This window comes from Panthera tigris, chromosome D3 (genome assembly GCF_018350195.1).
Source record: "Panthera tigris isolate Pti1 chromosome D3, P.tigris_Pti1_mat1.1, whole genome shotgun sequence".
NCBI classification, from domain to species: domain Eukaryota; kingdom Metazoa; phylum Chordata; class Mammalia; order Carnivora; family Felidae; genus Panthera; species Panthera tigris.
Genome location: NC_056671.1, coordinates 68,076,959 through 68,095,057, shown reverse-complemented (window position 1 = coordinate 68,095,057; position 18,099 = coordinate 68,076,959). Strand labels below are relative to the sequence as shown.

Below are 18,099 nucleotides of genomic sequence, written 5' to 3'. Positions count from 1 at the left end.
TCTCTGTCCCTCTTTGCTCTTTGGGAGGCCTAAGAACCCGCCAGGACCAATGCTTAGGGCACTGCCGTCAGGCCACCACCGCACCGCCCCACCCCCCAGGTAGGACTGGAGATCTTCCCCCGCCCCACAGGGCCAGGTGGGGTGAGGGATCAGTCACACAGCAGGTGCAACCGGGGCTGTGCTCGGGCTCCCTCCAGTCCCACTGCCCAGGGGCTCCCTGGAGGTCAGCGTGAAGGTCGGCCACCATCACAGACAAGGCATGGTGAGAGGAATGAGGAGTGACCCTAGGCGTACTGGAGGTGCTGACCCACAGTCGCCCAGTCCTCAAATGGCCCAATCAATGCCATTCAACAGATACGGACTGGCAGCTTGCTCTTCTGAGAGCGGGTGGGGCAGTGTGACCAGGCATGGGGTCTGGAGTCATGAGACCGGGGTTGGAGTCCCGACTCTGCCCCTTACCGGAAGTATCGCTTCAGGTAAACTGCTTAATTCTCTGCCTCGGTTTCCCATCTGTAAAGTGGGGCAATCCCATGGGGTTGTTGTAAGGACTGCGTGAACTAGAATCTGTAAAATGCCTAACGCTTAGTGATGGCTCAAATGATCATATTATTACCGCCACCAGTACCAGTCCTCTGCCTCCACTATCACAGTCCCTGTGATAGCTGGGACTACCCTGCGAGCTGGGAAGCCATGAAGGTACACAGATCGTCCCTGTGTGGAGAAGCACACTGGCCCCAGCAGGCAGCCCTACGTGACCCTGAGTGCCACAGAAGCCCATTCAAGACACAGAGGGAACCCTGAGGCCAGAGGGCACAATGGGAGGAGGCAGGGAGAGGCGGGGAGGCCTTATCTGCCGGAGGCCCACAGAGGCCCACACGGAGTCGTGGACACCATCGCTCCATGCCTCCTCCGTCCCCGAAAGGCAGGCCTTAGGCCTGAGGGTCTTGCACAGAAAGGGTTCTCAAGCCCCCTCCTTTTTGTTCTGACCTATGCCTTCACTTCGTCCCCACTGCCATCACCTCCCTGTCCCAGTCGCCTGGGGCGAGAGGCCGGTTCCTGATGGGCGTCCCTGTCCCTGGCTGCCTCACCAAGCCTCTACCCTTGGGCCCCACGGTTTGTCCCCAAACATCCCCATGAAGCTGTCAGCTCGTCTGTGTACAGTTTGGGTAGAGGGTACACCTGACACTCAGGGGACCCCACCCTACAGGCCCCAGCCCCACCTGCTTTCTGGGACATATACGTCTTTCTGGTGCCTCTCTCCTCGGTACACAGGCTGTCCTCCTGGGGGGAGGGGGGGGGAGATAACCTCTCCACCCAACTCCAGCCCCCCCGCCAACCTGGAGGGCCACTGCGCCCACCTCAGACACAAGGTCCTCCCTGCTTTGTCCCACAACATCCTCAGCACTTACTTCTAAACTGAGCTCTCTACCACTTGACCATAGCTTTTCCTGGGGTGGCACTGGCGGGGGGAGGGGGAGGGATGCTTAACATCTTCCTGCCCACTGCCTTCCCTCCTGCCACGGGACAACACCCTCCTATTGGGTGCCAGGAATGTATTCAGAGCTCAGTGAACACTTGCAGGAAGGACACACACTCTAGACTTCAAGTACCACACAAGCCCCAGAAAGAAAGAAATGGGCTCCCTGACCCCAGAGAGCGAACCAGCCACTAGCTGTGCTCCATTTTTGCCAAGAGAGAAAGTGTCCCCTTCCCTCCCCAACCAGTCGCTCTTCTTTCCCCTTGTCTAAGCTCCTCAGAGGAAGTGCTGATAGTCAGGAAAATGCCAGAAAAGCTGCAGGAACCCATTGAGGAGAGGGGAACATTTACATGCAACCCAGACACAGGCAGTGGAAAAGAAAAAAATGAGAAGGAAAAGCCTTGGAACAGGGAGATGGGGGCAGGGGGGGTGGGCAGAACAGACTAAAGCCCCCAAGCCTAAGGTAGTAGCAAGAATTATTCCTGAAAATACAAGGACTAAAGTGTAATTCTGGACACAGGACTGACTGCTGTGTTATGTAATTCATACTGGGATTTGGTAGATGTCAGGATATTCCCCCACGAATGTCAAAAATCAGTGGTCAGGGGGCACCTGGGTGGCTCAGTCGGTTGAACGTCCGACTTCGGCTCAGGTCATGATCTCTCGGTCTATGAGTTCGAGCCCCGCGTCGGGCTCTGTGCTGATGGCTCGCAGCCTGGAGCCTGCTTCGGATTCTGTGTCTCCCTCTCTCTCTGCCCCTCCCCCGCTCATGCTCTGTCTCTCTCTGTCAAAAATAAATAAACAACAACAAAAAAAATCAGTGGTCAGCTGTGGTATTTGTGAAAACGGAGTCTTCCCTCACTGCGCAGTGGAAAGTGGACAGAAATGGATGTCGCAGAGCTGGGGCTGGCGAGATGTTGAAGAGGGACGTGTAATGAATGGCATGGCAAAGTCAGGGCAAGTCACGGGTAAAGGGGACAGAAGTCGGCTGTAAGGCAGGCCTGCAGAAGCGTCTCATTTCTGGAGCAACAGAAGGGGGTCTGGGATAATCGAGGCTCCTGGCGAGGGGGTTAGCTGCTTTCTAATCCCCCCCGCCCCCACCGGTGACTCTACACACTGCCAAGGGCTCCCAGGGAGCCTGTTCTCCACTGAGGTTCAGGCCACACCCTGATTCTTGGGGAAACAGGAAAAAGCAGAAATAGAGGCCGGACTCTGGGACAGAAGAATGGGAACCCTAAGAAAGAATGCTCCACGACAGGAGAAGCAGTCTGGCACACAGGACGGACACGACCTGTGGTTCCGGGAAGAGGGCTGGTCCCAGCAAACTGTGGCCAGGAAAAAAAACCCCAGCAGAGAGTATTCCCAGAAGGTGGGACAAGGTGAAAACCCCAATTTTCCAGCTAGCAGTGACATGCTTCACCAAGGAGTCAGGGCGTCCCAAGTTGTTCGGTTTGGGCCCAATCTTAGGACATAGACAACATAATTGATATAAAGGGAGGTGGAACTGGAGGTCCCCAGGGTGTTACTGCTGAAGGCTGGTCAGCATAGGTCACGCGAGAGTGAGAACTTTTCAGCAGCCTCCGCCTCTATCCAGTGACACTAAATTCTAATGAGCAGAAATCACAATTCAGACAGGAATATACCTGGAGTGGAGGAAGCAGCCCTGAGACCACCCTGTCCCTCTGCTCTAACTCTTGCTTACCAGGTCAGAGATGTGTGTTTGGCCTCCTGAGCAAACCTCCTCACACACCAAAAGGACCCCTATGCCGATGACCCTCACCAAGCATTCTGCCAGGGAAAAAAAGCAGGGTAACTTCAGACTGGCTTTCTGGTAAACTGGCTACCCCTTGGGATGACCAGATAAATCTGAGCTTATAATAAATACAAACCTGTAGCACAACTCTGACCTAGCTGGCAGACAGGGGGCAAGCAACCATCCCTTTTTTACTAGATAGATACAGAGACAATGGACAGATGGATGAGTGGACGGATAGACAGATGGACAGGTGGATGGATAGACAGACGGATAGATCGATGGATGGATGGATGGATGGACAAACAGACGGATAGGTGAATGAATGGATGGGCAAATGGACAGGTGGATAGGTGAACAGACAGATGGATGAATGGACAGATGGATGGATGCGTGGTTGGTGGATGGATGGATGGATGGATGGATGGACAGAGGGACAGATAAATAGATGGATGAATGGACAGATAGATTGGTGGATAGATGGATGGGTGGGTGGGTGGATGGATGGATGGATGGATGGATGGATGGATGGATGGATGGACAGATAGACAGATGGGCAGTTGGATGGACAGATGGATGGGTGGATGGATGGGTGGGTGGGTGGGTGGATGGATGGACAGACTAATACTTTCATGAACCATTTGTCAGCCAGAGGCTTTAGAGAAACTTCCATTTAATTATCCAATCAGAAGAATGAGGGGCCTCAAGAAAGCTTCCATCTGGCTTCAGAGCTGGAAATACAGGTATGAAAAGATAATAATTAGTGTGGGTCCCTGCGGTCACACGCAGCTCCTCCTCCATGCCCTCCCCCTGAAAGAGTCAAATACTCCCACTAGGCAGACAAATGAGCACATGAAGAGAGCTGAGAAAGCAGAGCTCCATCTGGGAAAGAATCCTGGGAATTAGGGACAAGGCCCTGGGCTGCATAGAGGCCTCCCTCAAGCAGCGGAAATGTCCATTACTTCAGGAAAGGATGACAGGGGTGTGTGTGTGTGTGTGTGTGTGTGTGTGTGTGTACGTATGCACACGTGTAAGAGAGAGAGAGCGAGAATGCAAGAGAAAGCTGGGCGAGAAAGAGCCAATAGTTATTTCTGAGTAGGAAAAAGTCATGATAAAAAAAAAAAAAAAACAGGGGCGCCTGGGTGGCGCAGTCGGTTAAGCGTCCGACTTCAGCCAGGTCACGATCTCGCGGTCCGTGAGTTCGAGCCCCGCGTCAGGCTCTGGGCTGATGGCTCGGAGCCTGGAGCCTGTTTCCGATTCTGTGTCTCCCTCTCTCTCTGCCCCTCCCCCGTTCATGCTCTGTCTCTCTCTGTCCCAAAAATAAATTAAAAAAAAAAAAAAAAAAAAAAGTTGAAAAAAAAAAAAAAAAAAAAACAACACAAACATTTCATGGGGAAAGAATAGTTTTCTCAACCAGCAGCACTGAGACAACTGAATATCCATATGTAAAGGAATAAGCTCGACTTACACTTCACATCCGACACCAAAATTCACCCAAAAAGATCACAGCCCTAAATGTAAGAGCATTACAAAACTCTTAGAAAACATAGGAATAAATCCTCGTGACCTTGGATGAAGCCATAGTTTCTCAGCTATGACACAAAACCACGAGCAATGAAATAACAAATAAATAAGGATCCACTGGACTCCATCAAAATTAAAAACATTGGGCCTCAAAGAACATGATGAAGAAAGTGACATGACAACCCTTGGGGGAAAATACTGCAAATCACAGATCTGATAAGGGCATAGTATCTAGAGTATATAAAGGACTGCTACGAATCAACAATAAAAGGACAAAGGACCAAATTAGAAAACAGGCAAAACTTTGAAGAGACATCTCTCCAAAGAAGATACACAAGTGGCCTACAGCCCTTGGATGAACAGGTAACCCCGAGCGTTTAATACTACAAAGCACTTGAAAAGATGCTCAGCATCCTTAGTCATTGAGGAAATGCAGACCGAAACCACAGTGAGACAGCACTTCACAGCCACTGGGATGGCAAGGCTCAAAAAGACACACAACACCCAAGCGTGGGTGAGGATGTGAAGAAACTAGACCCCTCGTCCATGGCTCGCGGGACTGTAAAGTGGTCCTGCCACTTTGGAAAACAGTCTGACAATTCCTCACAAGGTTATTACCACATAAACCCAATCCAAGGTACTCCAAGGTACCTATCCAAGAAAATTAAAAACAGGTCCACACAAAAACGTGTACATGAACACTCACGGTAGTATTATATAGTATTAATCATAATAACTGAAATGTGTTAACAACCCTCAAATGATCTCTCATTGGCTAATGGATACATTAAAATGTGGTATAACCACATATTGGAATATCATTTGGCCATAAAAAGGAATAAAGCACTGATCCATGCTACAACATGAAGCTTGAAGGCACTGTATTAGGTGAAAGAAGCCAGACACAAAAGACCGCATTTTCTAGAAATCCATTTACATGAAGGGTGCAGGATAGGCAAATCCACAGAGAAAGAGAGTAGATGAGTTGTTGCCTAGGGCTCAGGGAGTTGGGGAGAATAAGGAAGGAGGTCATGGAAATGCGCTGGATGGGACTCTTCTAGAAAACAAAAAATGATGCATCTAGAAAATGTTCTGGATAGAAGACATTGTTGCACAACATGGTGAATATATTAAAGCCACCTACTTTTTTATTTTATTTTATTTTTTTTTAATTTTTTAATGTTTATTTATTTTTGAGAGAGAGAGACAGACAGAGACAGAGCTCCAGGGACAGAGCAGCAGAGAGAGAAGGAGACACAGAATCAAAGCAGCTCCAGGTTCTGAGCTGTCAGCACAGAGCCCGACGCGAGGCTCGAACTCACGAACCGTGAGATCATGACCCGAGCCGAAGTCGGACACTTATCCGACTGAGCCACCCAGGCGCCCCACCTACTTTTTTAATTTTAGTTTCTTATTATGTTTTTAATTTTAATTCCAGCATACTTAACATACAGCGTCATGTTAGTTTCAGGCGTACAATGTCGTAATTCAACAATTCTATATGTTACTCAGTGCTCATCATGACAAGTACACTCTTTAATCCCCATCACCTATTTCACCCGTCCCCCCCCCCACCTCCCCAACCATCAGTTTGTTCTATATGGTTGAGAGTCTGTTTCTTACTTTGTCTTTTTCCTTTATTCTCTTGTTTCTTAAATTCTACGTATGAGTGAAATCACAAAAATCCACCTACCTTAAAAGGGTGAATTGTTATGGTATATGAATTGTATCTCAATAAAGCTTTTATTTTAAAGAAATAGCAGAGAAGGAACCAGAGATGAGGGCCGTGCAGGGCCACGGCATATGTTTGGGTGACCTGACTGAAGACAAATGAAGAAAGACCAAAAGGAAGTGTGAGAGAAACCAGGCAGAAGGGCACATCTCAGGAACCAATCCCTCACATTCTGTATGGATTAACATCTCTGAGGGCAAAAGAGTAATAGATCCCCAAAACAAGACCATTTCCTTCTGGATTTGGCTTTTGACACCACCTGCCTCAAAAACCCGAACTCCGTCACCACCCTCTGGTCCTGAGGCAGGAACACATGTCAGATTCCGTTTTACCCGAACACCCTGTCTAGGATGGATGAGGCAGGATTCTTCTGGAGCCACAGTTGCTTGTGGTTTTCTCCTCATGTCTCAAACCTCAAGTTCACTCCGAGAGTCAGTCCGAGTCCCCAGGCCAGTTTGCTATGCTCGGTATCGGACCATGACACAGGGACCCTGGGCAGACCCCTCTCTGCCCAGGTCACTAAAGGGGAAGAGAGGCTGTGACTCATGCCTGACGCTATGCCTGAGTCAGACCTCCCACCTGACGCCTTCCAGATGACGTTCTGATCAGATTCACTCGTCAATGGCTTTTCCTAAGCAGGTACAATGATTTCTCTTTAGTAATTCCTCTCATAACACTCTCTTAGAGGCTCTGGATGCACATTTGCTATCGTGGCTGACAACATGAAGGGCTCTAATATCACACATCCCACATAAGCGGTTCTCAGAGTTTTAAGAATAATTAGCAATTTCAACCTTTTAGAATACTATTCCCTCGATGAAGAAAGCCAAAAAACAAAACCAGACAAAAGACAAGCCCTGAAATCACCAAACACCAAGCTTATGAAGCAGAGAAAGGATTATAGTCTAAATTAGTAAAAGGTACAGTTGAGGGGCACCTGGGTGGCTCAGTCAGTTGAGCGTCTAACTTCAGCTCAGGTCATGATCTCGTGGTTCGTGAGTTTGAGCCCCACCTCAGGTTCTGTGCTACAGCACAGAGCCTGCTTTGGATCCTCTGTCTCACTCTCTCTCTGCCCCTCCCCTGCGCGCTCTCCCTCTCTCTCTCCAAAATAAACATTTGGGGCGCCCGAGCGGCTCAGTTTGTTAAGCGTCTGACTTTGGCTCAGTCATGATCTTACGACTGGTGAGTTCAAGCCCCACGTCGGGCTCTGCGCTGACAGCTCGAAACCTTGGAGCCTGCTTTGGATTCTGTGTCTCTTTCTCTCTCTGCCCCTCCCCTGTTTGTGCTCTGTCTCTTTCTCTCTCTCTCTCTCTCTCAAAAATAAATAAACATTTAAAGAAATTTTTTTAAGATTCAAACAAGTATTTTTTAAAAGTATATATATATAAAATAAATAAATAAGAGGTACAGTTGAGCAAACCGAATCCTACCTATGTCATTTTCCTCTGTTTTGTTTTATGTCATACACAAATCCTGTACTTGGGTCTCCATGGGACCGTGTTTTATTTGGTTTTACTTTACAAACTTAGTGTTGGCGATTCAACAGCGAGGCCTCAGCTGGCACAGTGACTCTGGAAACCAGGAGTCTCCGTTCAGAGGCGGCTTTTCGCCTACTTATTCCGGCGTGTGTGTTGGCTGAAGTAGAGACCTACAGAGAAAAGGGACCGGGAAAGCGCAAACAGCAGTGAGCGAAGCCCCGGATGAGGATACCAGCGAGAGGTGGGGCAATCGGGCAAAGGTCCTCAGATGAACAAAGTCTCATCTCAGAGAAAGGCTATAAGTTACCAATGAGCCTGGCCTCCCACAATTATTGCAAAACATTTATGTGTTTTTGCTTTTCCAATAAAACCAGCCAGGCCTCAGTGTCCCTGGGTGGCTCAGCCGGTTAAGCGTCTGACTCTTGATTTCAGCTCATGATCTCACGGTTCGTGGGACGGAGCCCTGCGTCCAGCTCTGCACCAACGGCACGGAGCCTGCTTGGGGTTCTCTCTCCCCCCTTCTCTCTGCCTGCCCCTCTCCTGTTTGCTCTGTCTTTCTAAAAATAATAATAATAATAATAAATAAATAAATAAAGGAAGTCGCTCTGTCTCAAAATAAATAAATAAACATTAAAAAAAAAATGGCCAGGCTGGAGGAGCAGAGACAGCACTTTGCTCTACTAAGTGCCTCTCTCCTGGGCTGGCGGCTGACCTGGCAAAGCCCCAACGGCCACATGTCTGCCCTTCCGAAGGTCAGTGCTGCCCCGGGCAGCTAGGGTGCAAGTGACCGCACAGCCACAGCTCCCCAAAGGCAGGCGCACCTGCTCCCGAGCCAGGGCCAGCGGGCACACCTGGGTGTCTTGCATAATGCAGGCACTGCTGCCCAAGGTCAGCGAGAGACCATCCACAAGCCCCAATTGTTCTCGGGCAAGCTCTCTCTGAGGCCAATTGTTCTACGAGGCACGTTTCTCCAGCTCGGGGCCCGCCTGGCAGGCCCTGGGTCCTCCACAAATGTTTGCTGTTGGCTTCTCGGGATGAAATTGGGAAAGCACTCTCATTTACGAAGGCCTTGGTCCAGACAAGCGCCCTTACTTGGGCAGTCTCCCTTAGAAGGAGAGGACGGCAGGAGTAGTTGCTGCAGTTTATTTATTCCAGATAACCAGGGCTTGGAGCCGGGGCCAGAACCCGGGGCGGATGCATGCACAAAGCAGCTTTCATAAAAATGCACGCCAAGCAGGCAGGAGTTGTGATGTGCCTGGGCTGGGCAGTGGAGAGCATCCCAGGAGAACAGCGCTAGACCGAGAGGCGGGGTCTCCACTGGCCATCCCTCCCACCTCGTGGGGCGAGGGGGACTGCTTAGGGGGGCGCATAGATACATAAAAGCACCTCTGACTCATTCTCGAGTTCGGAGGTTCTCACACCAGGCCTCAGCTCTCCTCACCGTGCATTGCTAAAATCCCACGGCATCGTCTTAAACCCCCTTAAGGAAAAAAAAAAAAAAAAAAAAGTGAAAATTAATCTAATTAAAGTCGACAGTGTTCACAGTAAGGAAAATTCTGGTATTTTGCCAAGAGTCTCTCTCCCCAGCCAGCGCCAGCTCTGTGGGTAAAGGGCACGAGGTTGGGAGCCTGACAGGCCCGAGCTGGAGTTCTGGCTCTGCCACTCAGCTGTGTCACCATGGGGACATCTGTCAAAGAGGCAAGAGTGACACCTACCTTTTTTTTTTTTTAATTTGTTTAATGTTTGTTTATTTTTGAGAGAGAGAGAGAGAGACAGAGACAGAGCATGAGTGGGGTGACGGGCAGAGAGAGAGAGGGGGACACAGAATCGGAAGCAGGTTCCAGGCTCTGATCTGTCAGCACAGAGCCCGATGCGGGGCTCGAACTCCCGAACCGCAAGATCGTGACCCGAGCCGAAGTCAGATGCTTCGACTTGTGACCGACTGAGCCACCCAGGCCCTCCAAGAGTGACATTTACCTTTCAAAACTGCTACGAGCATAGAGAGTTAAAAGCTATAAAGCCCCCCACCCAATGCGAAAGTCAGCCCCTCATGCCCCATTGGCTCGAGCCCGACCCACCGACCCCGACGGGTGCCTGTGCTCCCAGATCCTGCCCCCAGGAATCCTGGCAGTGGACGCAGGACTTGCTGTATCTCAAGGTGGCAGCTCCAGGGAGGGAGGATCCCCAAAACCCGGCCGAACCCAACACCTTTCCTGGCTATTACTGTCTCATCTCATTTGGACCTGTCAGCAGCCCTGTGAGGCAGGCAGGAGACTGGCTGGTATTTCTATCATCCCCATCTTAGATGCAGAGAGGGGAGTGAGCCTTGGGCGAGGTCTCATGGGAAGTTACCCCCCAGAGCTGGGCCTCAGACAGTCCAGCACTCTGTCTGATGATACTGAGCATCCAGACATCCCACTACATTCCCTAGGCGGATGGAACATCATCCACGCTTCCCAGTGTGCAACTGGATGTTCAGAAATGCAGCAAACGTGACATTATATCTGTTCCAGACTTGAGCCTGAAGGAGGTCTGGCAGCTTTTGTTTTTGTGTTCCGAGAGGAGCCAGCCATCTTGAAAGAGGCCAGCTGCGCTCAGACCACCATGTTAGAAGGAAGTCAAACTAACTGCACAGAGATGCCACACAAAGATACCATCTAGAAATACCACAAAGAGATGTCACAAAAAGAACAGAGGGCTCCAGGAGGACCCTTTCTTTACTGGTTCTGCTTCTCTGGAGAATCTGCCTAGCCCAGGCTCCTTGAGGCCAGGAGCCAAGTATGATTTGCCTTTGACCCCTCAGTCTGCAGCGTCCAGCTCAGACCATCAGGAGACCACTCACACATCCAGAAATAGCGGATGGGCAAATACACTATAATGCAACCAAATGAGAGAATATCACACACTTGGGAAAAACGCAAAGAGGGCCACTATGTGCTGGTGTAGGCGAGATCTACAGAATGTTCTGATAGGTGAAAGACCAAGATACAGGATCGCATTTTCAGTATGTCCCCTTTGAGGTAAGAGAGGGCAAAATAAGAATTTATTCCTTGTAGTACATGAAGAAATAGGAAAGAAGGAACAAATTATTAAAGGCACCACCTACTGTGATTATGTTTTTTAAGAAGCGTTCTTATCTTTTATTTTTCTGCTTTATTTATAAGCGAAATAATATGGCGCCTGGGATTCATGTCAAAAAGTCCACACGTAGACAAGCAAACAGCAGAAAAGAATCAAGCCTGGCCACGAGAGGATATCTGGGAAAGCTGGGTGATGGGTCTCCAGGGGCTCATTAGAATAGTCTGTCTACTTTTACAACTGTTTGAAATCTTCAGTAGTAAGTTTTTTAAAAAATTGTTATTTCTAGGACAGAGTAGGACAAGAAGGAAGGGGGGGTGTGGTGGATGGGGACGGAGTGCGAACGATACTTCCGTACTTCAGAGCGTATCTTTTTTTAATTATTGAGGTAAAATTCACATAGTACCTTCACAATGTTGTGTAACCGCCTCTACTTGTTCCAAAGCATTTTTATCACATCAAAGCCCCTTACCCACTGAGTCACTGATTTCCTCTTCCCCCCCCCCCCCCACTCTTGCCCTTGCTAACCGCCTACCTTCATTCTGTCTCTAGGGATTTACCTATTCTAGATAGTTCATACAAATGGAATCATACAACGCGTAACTTGTCTGGCTTCTTTCGCTTAGCATGATGTTTCTCAAGTTCATCCACACTGTATCATGTATCAGGACTTCATACCTTTTATGGCAAATAATATTCTCTTGTATGGATATACCACATCTTATTTACCCATTCATAGGTCAACAAACATTTGGATTGCTTCTGGAGCGTATCTTTCTGTTTTGACTTTATTTGTGAACTCTGTAAATGTATTGCCTCTTCAAGAGAAATATCAAAAATTACATTGCTATTAGACAATGTAGACCACAGAGAAGGCAGATGGGGACACAGGGGCGGATTCATTAAAAAGTTGGAAAGTGTGGCAGAAAATAGAAGGCATTCAAAAATAAAAGGAAAAGGGACAACAAATTGTAGTTACTTGTGCTGGAGTTATGCGGTTAGAACACAATTTATAATTTTTTCAAGCATGAAAGCACTTGAGAACCCGTTTGGGATACAGACTGGGAGTCTCGGCTGGGTTGGGAGACGGGGCTGGACTATGAGGGTCTCCACCCCAGGCTGGGGCCAAGCCAGGGTGTGGTGACATCTATCAGTGTCACACGCTGACCAAGTTCCTTGTCTCTCCAACTAAGAGGACGGCTGGGGCTCCTACTTCCCCCTCCAGAGGCAGTAGGGGGCAATTTCCAAGGAGGTATCTTGTGGGCAGGACAGCCAGCGGCCTTCTGTTCCCTGTTTTGTGCACTGGGCCTCTAAGAATTATTTTGTAGAGTTGCATCTGTTGCTTTAAAACAAAAGGTCTGTAGAGACTCTTATGGGAGAAATAATTCTGGGCTTGGGAGTCAAAAGACCAGTTTTTAGTTGCAGCTCTGAACTTGGATGAGTTACGTGCCCACTTTCCAGAAGGAAATAATAATTCTTGCTCCTTCTGTACCTTGGAATATTAGATGGTTCAGAGATAATTAAGGCTTTGAGTTCCTCGGCAGAAAGATGCCTGGAAACACAAGGGGATATTATGATTCCTGTGGCCTGTAGCAGAGACTATGAGAGAAGCCAGTATAAACAATTGAGCTCAGAATAGTAATCTAATCTTCCAGACTTTATCTAGGGGAAGAAGAGAGTCTGAGAAGCTACCCAAGCTACCTATCTCCACCACGAACTCACAAGAATATAGTTCTATACAGTCTATAGTCTCATTTCACCCCTGTCCCAAATCTGCATGGGTAGGATTATTCCCTTTTTGAAGAGGGAGAAACTGAGGCTCAAAGAAGATAAGAAAGATAAGAAGTGGGACTAGACCCCTGGCCCATGCAGTCCTGCTTATATTCTGAGATGCATCCAAACACAACATGCTTGGTCACCTGGGCTTGCTGGTGGCTATGCAGAATTGGAGATCCCCCTGTGTCACTGCCTCAATTCATCTCTCCTTCAACAGCATCTCTTATGGGCCGCGCGGTGCTGAGTGCTGCAGAGAAAGAGATGGTATATGGAACCAGACTCTTAGGGTGCTGCTGGTCCCCCTCGACTCACTCTTACAAGAGGCCACGGCAGAGGCTGCTGGTGGCCTACTCCGTATCCATTCGCCCGGTCTTCCTTCCAGACAGAACCTTGGGTAATGGCTCAGCTGCAAAACCACATTTCCCAGACTCTCTTGCAGGTACGGGTGGACCAATGAAAACTGATCCCAGTTCCTCCTCCTTCCTGCCCACGTGGCTGGTCCTCCAGCCACCCCGTTGGACCATGAGGTGACCTTGAGTAAAGTGGCCGCCTGCAAAGGAGAGTGGAAGCGGACAAGATCCCACGGAATCAGCATACCAGCTCAGGTCAGCCTCCCTCCAGCCTACTTTTTATGCAAGAGACGAGCAATCTCCATCTTAAACAGCCCTGGTTATTTCTGGTCTCTGGCATGAACCCATATACATGGGTCGGTTCCCCTGAGTTGGCTTATATACCCTAAACAACGAAGGCTGCCAGGCTCTGCGTTGGCCTGAAGGGGTAGAGGCCGCCACCGTTCAGAAAATAACCAGGCATCCTGGTGAAAAGGACAAGGAGGCCATCTAAACGTCACAGCAGAATCAAAGAATGAATCTTCCAGACCGCCCAGAACTGGGGTCCCCAGCCCCGGGGATCTGCAAAGATCCTGGGACAGGTCCAGCTGACTCACCTCCACCCGTGTGGCCTTCACTCTGGCCCGTGCTCATCTCTCCAGCCCTGTTCCTCACCTCCCGCCGCCACCCCCCCCCCCCGGCCCCCGAGGTCTGTGTCCCAAGAAGTACCTGACTCACACCCAGCCACATGCACGTTCTCACCACCAGCCCTTTGCACATCATGTGCCGTCTGCCTTAAGCACTCCTCTCCCCACCTCTTGGCCAGACTGACCCCTCCCCCTGCACCCTTTGATTGAACTCTCAAGATACTCAGTCCTTGGGGTGCCTGGGTGGCTCAGTCAGTTGACTTTGACTCAGGTCATGATCTCATGGTCCGTGGGTTTGAGCCCTGCGTCGGGCTCTGAGCTGACAGCTCAGAGGCTGGAGCCTGCTTTGCATTCTGTGTCCCTATCTTTTTCTGCCCTTCCCCCACTCACGTTCTCTCCCCCCCACTCTCTCTCTCTCTCTCTCTCTCTCTCTCTCTCTCTCTCTCAAAAATAAACAAACATTAAAAAAAAAACCTTAATAAAAAAAGATACTCAGTCATTCCATAAACAGCCTTCCCTGACTTCCCCAAGCTGGACCAGGACCCCTCCAGAAACCCGCAGGCCCCAGGCTCCTGCTTTCTCAGTGTGCCAATGTCCGTCTCCTCCCCCGGTCCATCTACCCCTTCAGGGCAGGGACGAAGTACTGGACCTTCTACAACCCCATGTGAAGGCTCTCTGGCCAGAGGACTGCCTGCTCAGGACGTAGCACAATGCCCGGTAGGTGGTAGGTTCTCAATATTGATGAAGTCTGTCCTTGACAGACTCAGAATCTAACACCCAGCCGGCAAATGGCTTTGTTAAACCCCAGTCTCCTCTGCCTCAGATTGCAAAAGTGTTCTCCTTTTCCAGAAATTGCTGGCTTTTACGCTCTGAGAATCATGATGTGCTTCCCTGCAAATGGATCGGTCACCCACCTTCTTTCCTGGGCACACACACTCTCCCCTCTGAGCCCCACAGTGGCCCCCCCGCCGGGGTAAGGGGCCTCGTTCTGATCTCTGCTTCCTCCCCTCTCCACCCCGTGCGGGGCAATGTGCTCCGCTTACAGGAAGGACTGGGAGTTAGTCAGTCACCTTGGCCGCGTTTACAGCTTCTGGTGAGGGGAGTCCAATGTTTACGGGTTGAAATTGCTAACATGACGTTTGGACAACACTCCAGATTCCCTGGTTTGTCTCCCTGCCTTCTAAAGTGATAGGGGGTCAGTATCCCTGCCCCCAAGCGACAGGTCTAGAAGGACTAGGTTGAGTTGCGGCTGGCACGGATCTGAGGCGGGCTCCTAGGACAGCAGGAGGCAGGACGCAGCCCCAGGCAGGGGCCAGGTGGTCGGGGGTGCCCCCCCACCAAGCCCAGTCAGATCCCTGCACACACTCAGCTAGAGCAGACAGGCCCAGAGGCCCATGAGTGCCTCGGCCGCTTTCGTAGTCAGCTCCTGTGAGCTCAACTGGTCTTTGGAGAAGAAGGTTCAGCAAAATCTTAATTATAGACCGTCCCTCCTGCTTTTAATGGCGAGGCTCTGAAAACGTAGTACCTTAATCACATGGCGTTAAATCAAATCACTTTTTTTTTTTTTTAAGTAGGCTTCGCGTCCAGCGTGGAACCCCATGTAGGGCTTGAATTCATGACCCTGAGATCAAGACCTGAGCTGAGATCAAGAGTCAGATACTTAACCGACAGAGCCACCCAGGCGCCCCTCAAATCACGTTTGAGGTACACTAGTGAGGTTCAGTATGTAAAGGAAACCTGTTATGAAATCTTTTATAAAGCAAGTTCATTGAGCCTTTTTGAAATTCAGGGAGTTTTTTGTTTATGCAGTTTACTTGTGTGAATCTAATTCAAGTTTGCCGGGCACCTAAACACCTCACTCATCGGTGTCTGTTCTCCTTGTCATCTCTCAAGGGTGCCCCCCTCCCACATTGAGTCTATGGCAGTCGCCAGGAGCCGGGCCCTCCCTCCCTGGGCCCCCAGGACTGTGCCTTTCCCCTCAAAAGGGCACACTCTAGAAATTCCGAACGCAAGTGTTGTAGGCCAAATTGTGTCCCCCTCCTCCCCCATTCGTATGTCGAAGCCCTAACTCCTGCCACCTCAGAACAGGATTGCATTTGGAGAGGGTGCCTCTCAAGAGGGAGTTAAGGTACAAATGAGGTCACTAGGGTGGGCCTTAATCCATTGGGACTGGTCTCCTTCTAAGAAGGGGAGATCAGAACATAGACACATACAGAGGGAAGGCCCTGTGAGCACACAGCAGAAAGTGCCCATCCATAAGCCAAAGAGAGAGGCCTCAGGAGAAATCGCCCCTGCTGACCCCGTCATCTGGGACTTCCAGGCTCCAGAAATCGTGAGCACGTGAATAGGCTGTGTAAGCCCCCCGGCCTGTGGCTCTCTGTGGCCACAGAGCCCTTGCAGACTGACACAGGAGAGCCTGTCCGCGCCCTGTCTCATCCGTCCCACTCTGCCGCTGCTGAGCTGGGTGACCCCAGCTGGCGACCGCAGCCAGCCCGGGCTCAGGGTCCTCTATGTCTCCCTCCCTCAGGGGGTTGAGTGAGGATCACATGGCAAAGGTCGGCAGCGTGCTGGCGAGTTCGCTTCGCCCTCACCTTGGCCCGCTGCTGCGTGGCCGATGTCACTTACCCGCAGCAAGGGAGATTTCTCTGTCGCTTCTCACGGTCTCCCAGGTACAGAAAGCCGAAGTGAGAAGGGGATCCTGACACCATAGCCTGGATTTCTGTCTTGAATTAACACTTCACTTTTTTTTTTTTGGTTTAAGCATTGTTACATATATTCTTAAAGCTGAGACTCACAATGAATCTGTGAAGTAGCCAGGAGTAAAAAAATCTTATTTTCATTTTACAGATGAGGTAAACTGAGGCACAGAAGGAGTGACGGATTTATCTGTGTCCCCGCGACTTGTTCGATAGGACCCTGGCTCCCGGGACTCACATTCCTCTGCTCCCTCCCATCATTCACTGACACCCTAAGTACTCAAACCATCCCCATTATCTGGTCACTCGCTGCTGCAAAACCTTCTGTGGACCAGCCAAGCCCCTGCTGGCCGGCACTATCCCCTTCCCTCAAACCTCCAGTCCCACCATCACCAACTCCGCTGTCACAGACCAGTCAGACTGCCCAAAGAACGCAAGCCACGCTCACATGTCACCACCCCCGAGAACATCTTGCCCATTTCTTTCTGAACAGGCGCCGCCTCTTCCAGGAAGCCTTCCCTGACTGCTCTCATTGAGTTCTTTCCAGAGCTCTCGCGCCCAGCCACATGAGGTGACTCCGAACAGACCTGTGTTTCGTCTGCAAATTGCTTAACCATATTAGTCCCTAGAGCAGGGAACACATCTTCCCACCAGCCCGATGTACCAGGGCAAAAAGAAAAGACTCAATATCCCTATCCAACAGAACACCAGTGGTGGAGAAGTTACCTCCGCAACATCAACATGCTCAGAAATAGCTATTTCCGAGTTCAACTTTGTAAACATTCTCACCCCCAACACCGCCATATCGCAGGAGTACTGGATGTCCACCCTGTCCGACTGGCCTCCAAATGGCACTGTTCCTGTTTCCCTGGACACCCTGACTGCCCCAACATCCTTGCCTCTGTATCACAAAGCTAATGATTCTTTTTTTTTTTTTAATGTTTATTTATTTTTGAGAGAGAGAGAATGACAGAGTGCGAGCAGGGGAGGGGCACAGAGAGGGAGTCACAGAATCTGAAGCAGGCTCCAGGCTCTGAGTTGTCAGCACAGAGCCCGAAACGGGGATGCGGGGCTCGAACCCACGAACCGCGAGATCATGACCCGAACTGAAGTTGGACACTTAACTGACTAAGCCACTCAGGCGCCCCCAAAGCTAATGATTCTCAAACCAATGCCTACATGAACTCCAAGTGTTACTATTGAAAGATTCCACGGGTCTTTCTTTAAAGATGACCCCCGTTATAAGACTAGACAATGAAGGCAAGAATTTTTGTCTCTTTTGTTCACTGGCTGTATTTCTTGCTCCTAGAAAAAAACAAAACAAAACAAAACTCTGGTACATAGATGCTGCTCAATATTACTTATTGAGTACGTCTGTTGAATAAATGAGACTATTAACTCTGTTTCCTAGACTTTAAAAAAAATTTAATGATTGAATCCAAATCCAAATCCGCAGTCTCTCAGCCAGGCCCTGACCTAGGTGGGTTCCTGGCGGTGAGGCATTGCTCGCCAGAGAGGAGTGCCAGGAAGCCCTGTTCTTTGGGATCCAGTGTTCTTTATCCCTTCCCAAAAGTCCCTGTCTTTTCATCCAGCCACAGCGATCCTCGAG

At 49.9% G+C, this 18,099-nt stretch overlaps 1 protein-coding gene across 9 annotated transcripts in view; it reads right to left on the bottom strand.

The window, feature by feature from the left end:
• Positions 1-18,099, bottom strand: part of CTIF (cap binding complex dependent translation initiation factor) — a 293,230-nt gene that overhangs the window by 253,253 nt on the left and 21,878 nt on the right. Inside the window, exon 1 of one of the 9 annotated variants that reach the window (XM_042961320.1) lies at positions 12,962-12,981. The exons of the other annotated variants lie outside the window; for them this stretch is intronic. The gene's annotated coding sequence lies outside the window, so the exon portion shown is untranslated. Of the gene's footprint in view, positions 1-12,961; positions 12,982-18,099 lie in introns of those variants that run through there. 9 annotated transcript variants of the gene reach the window in all.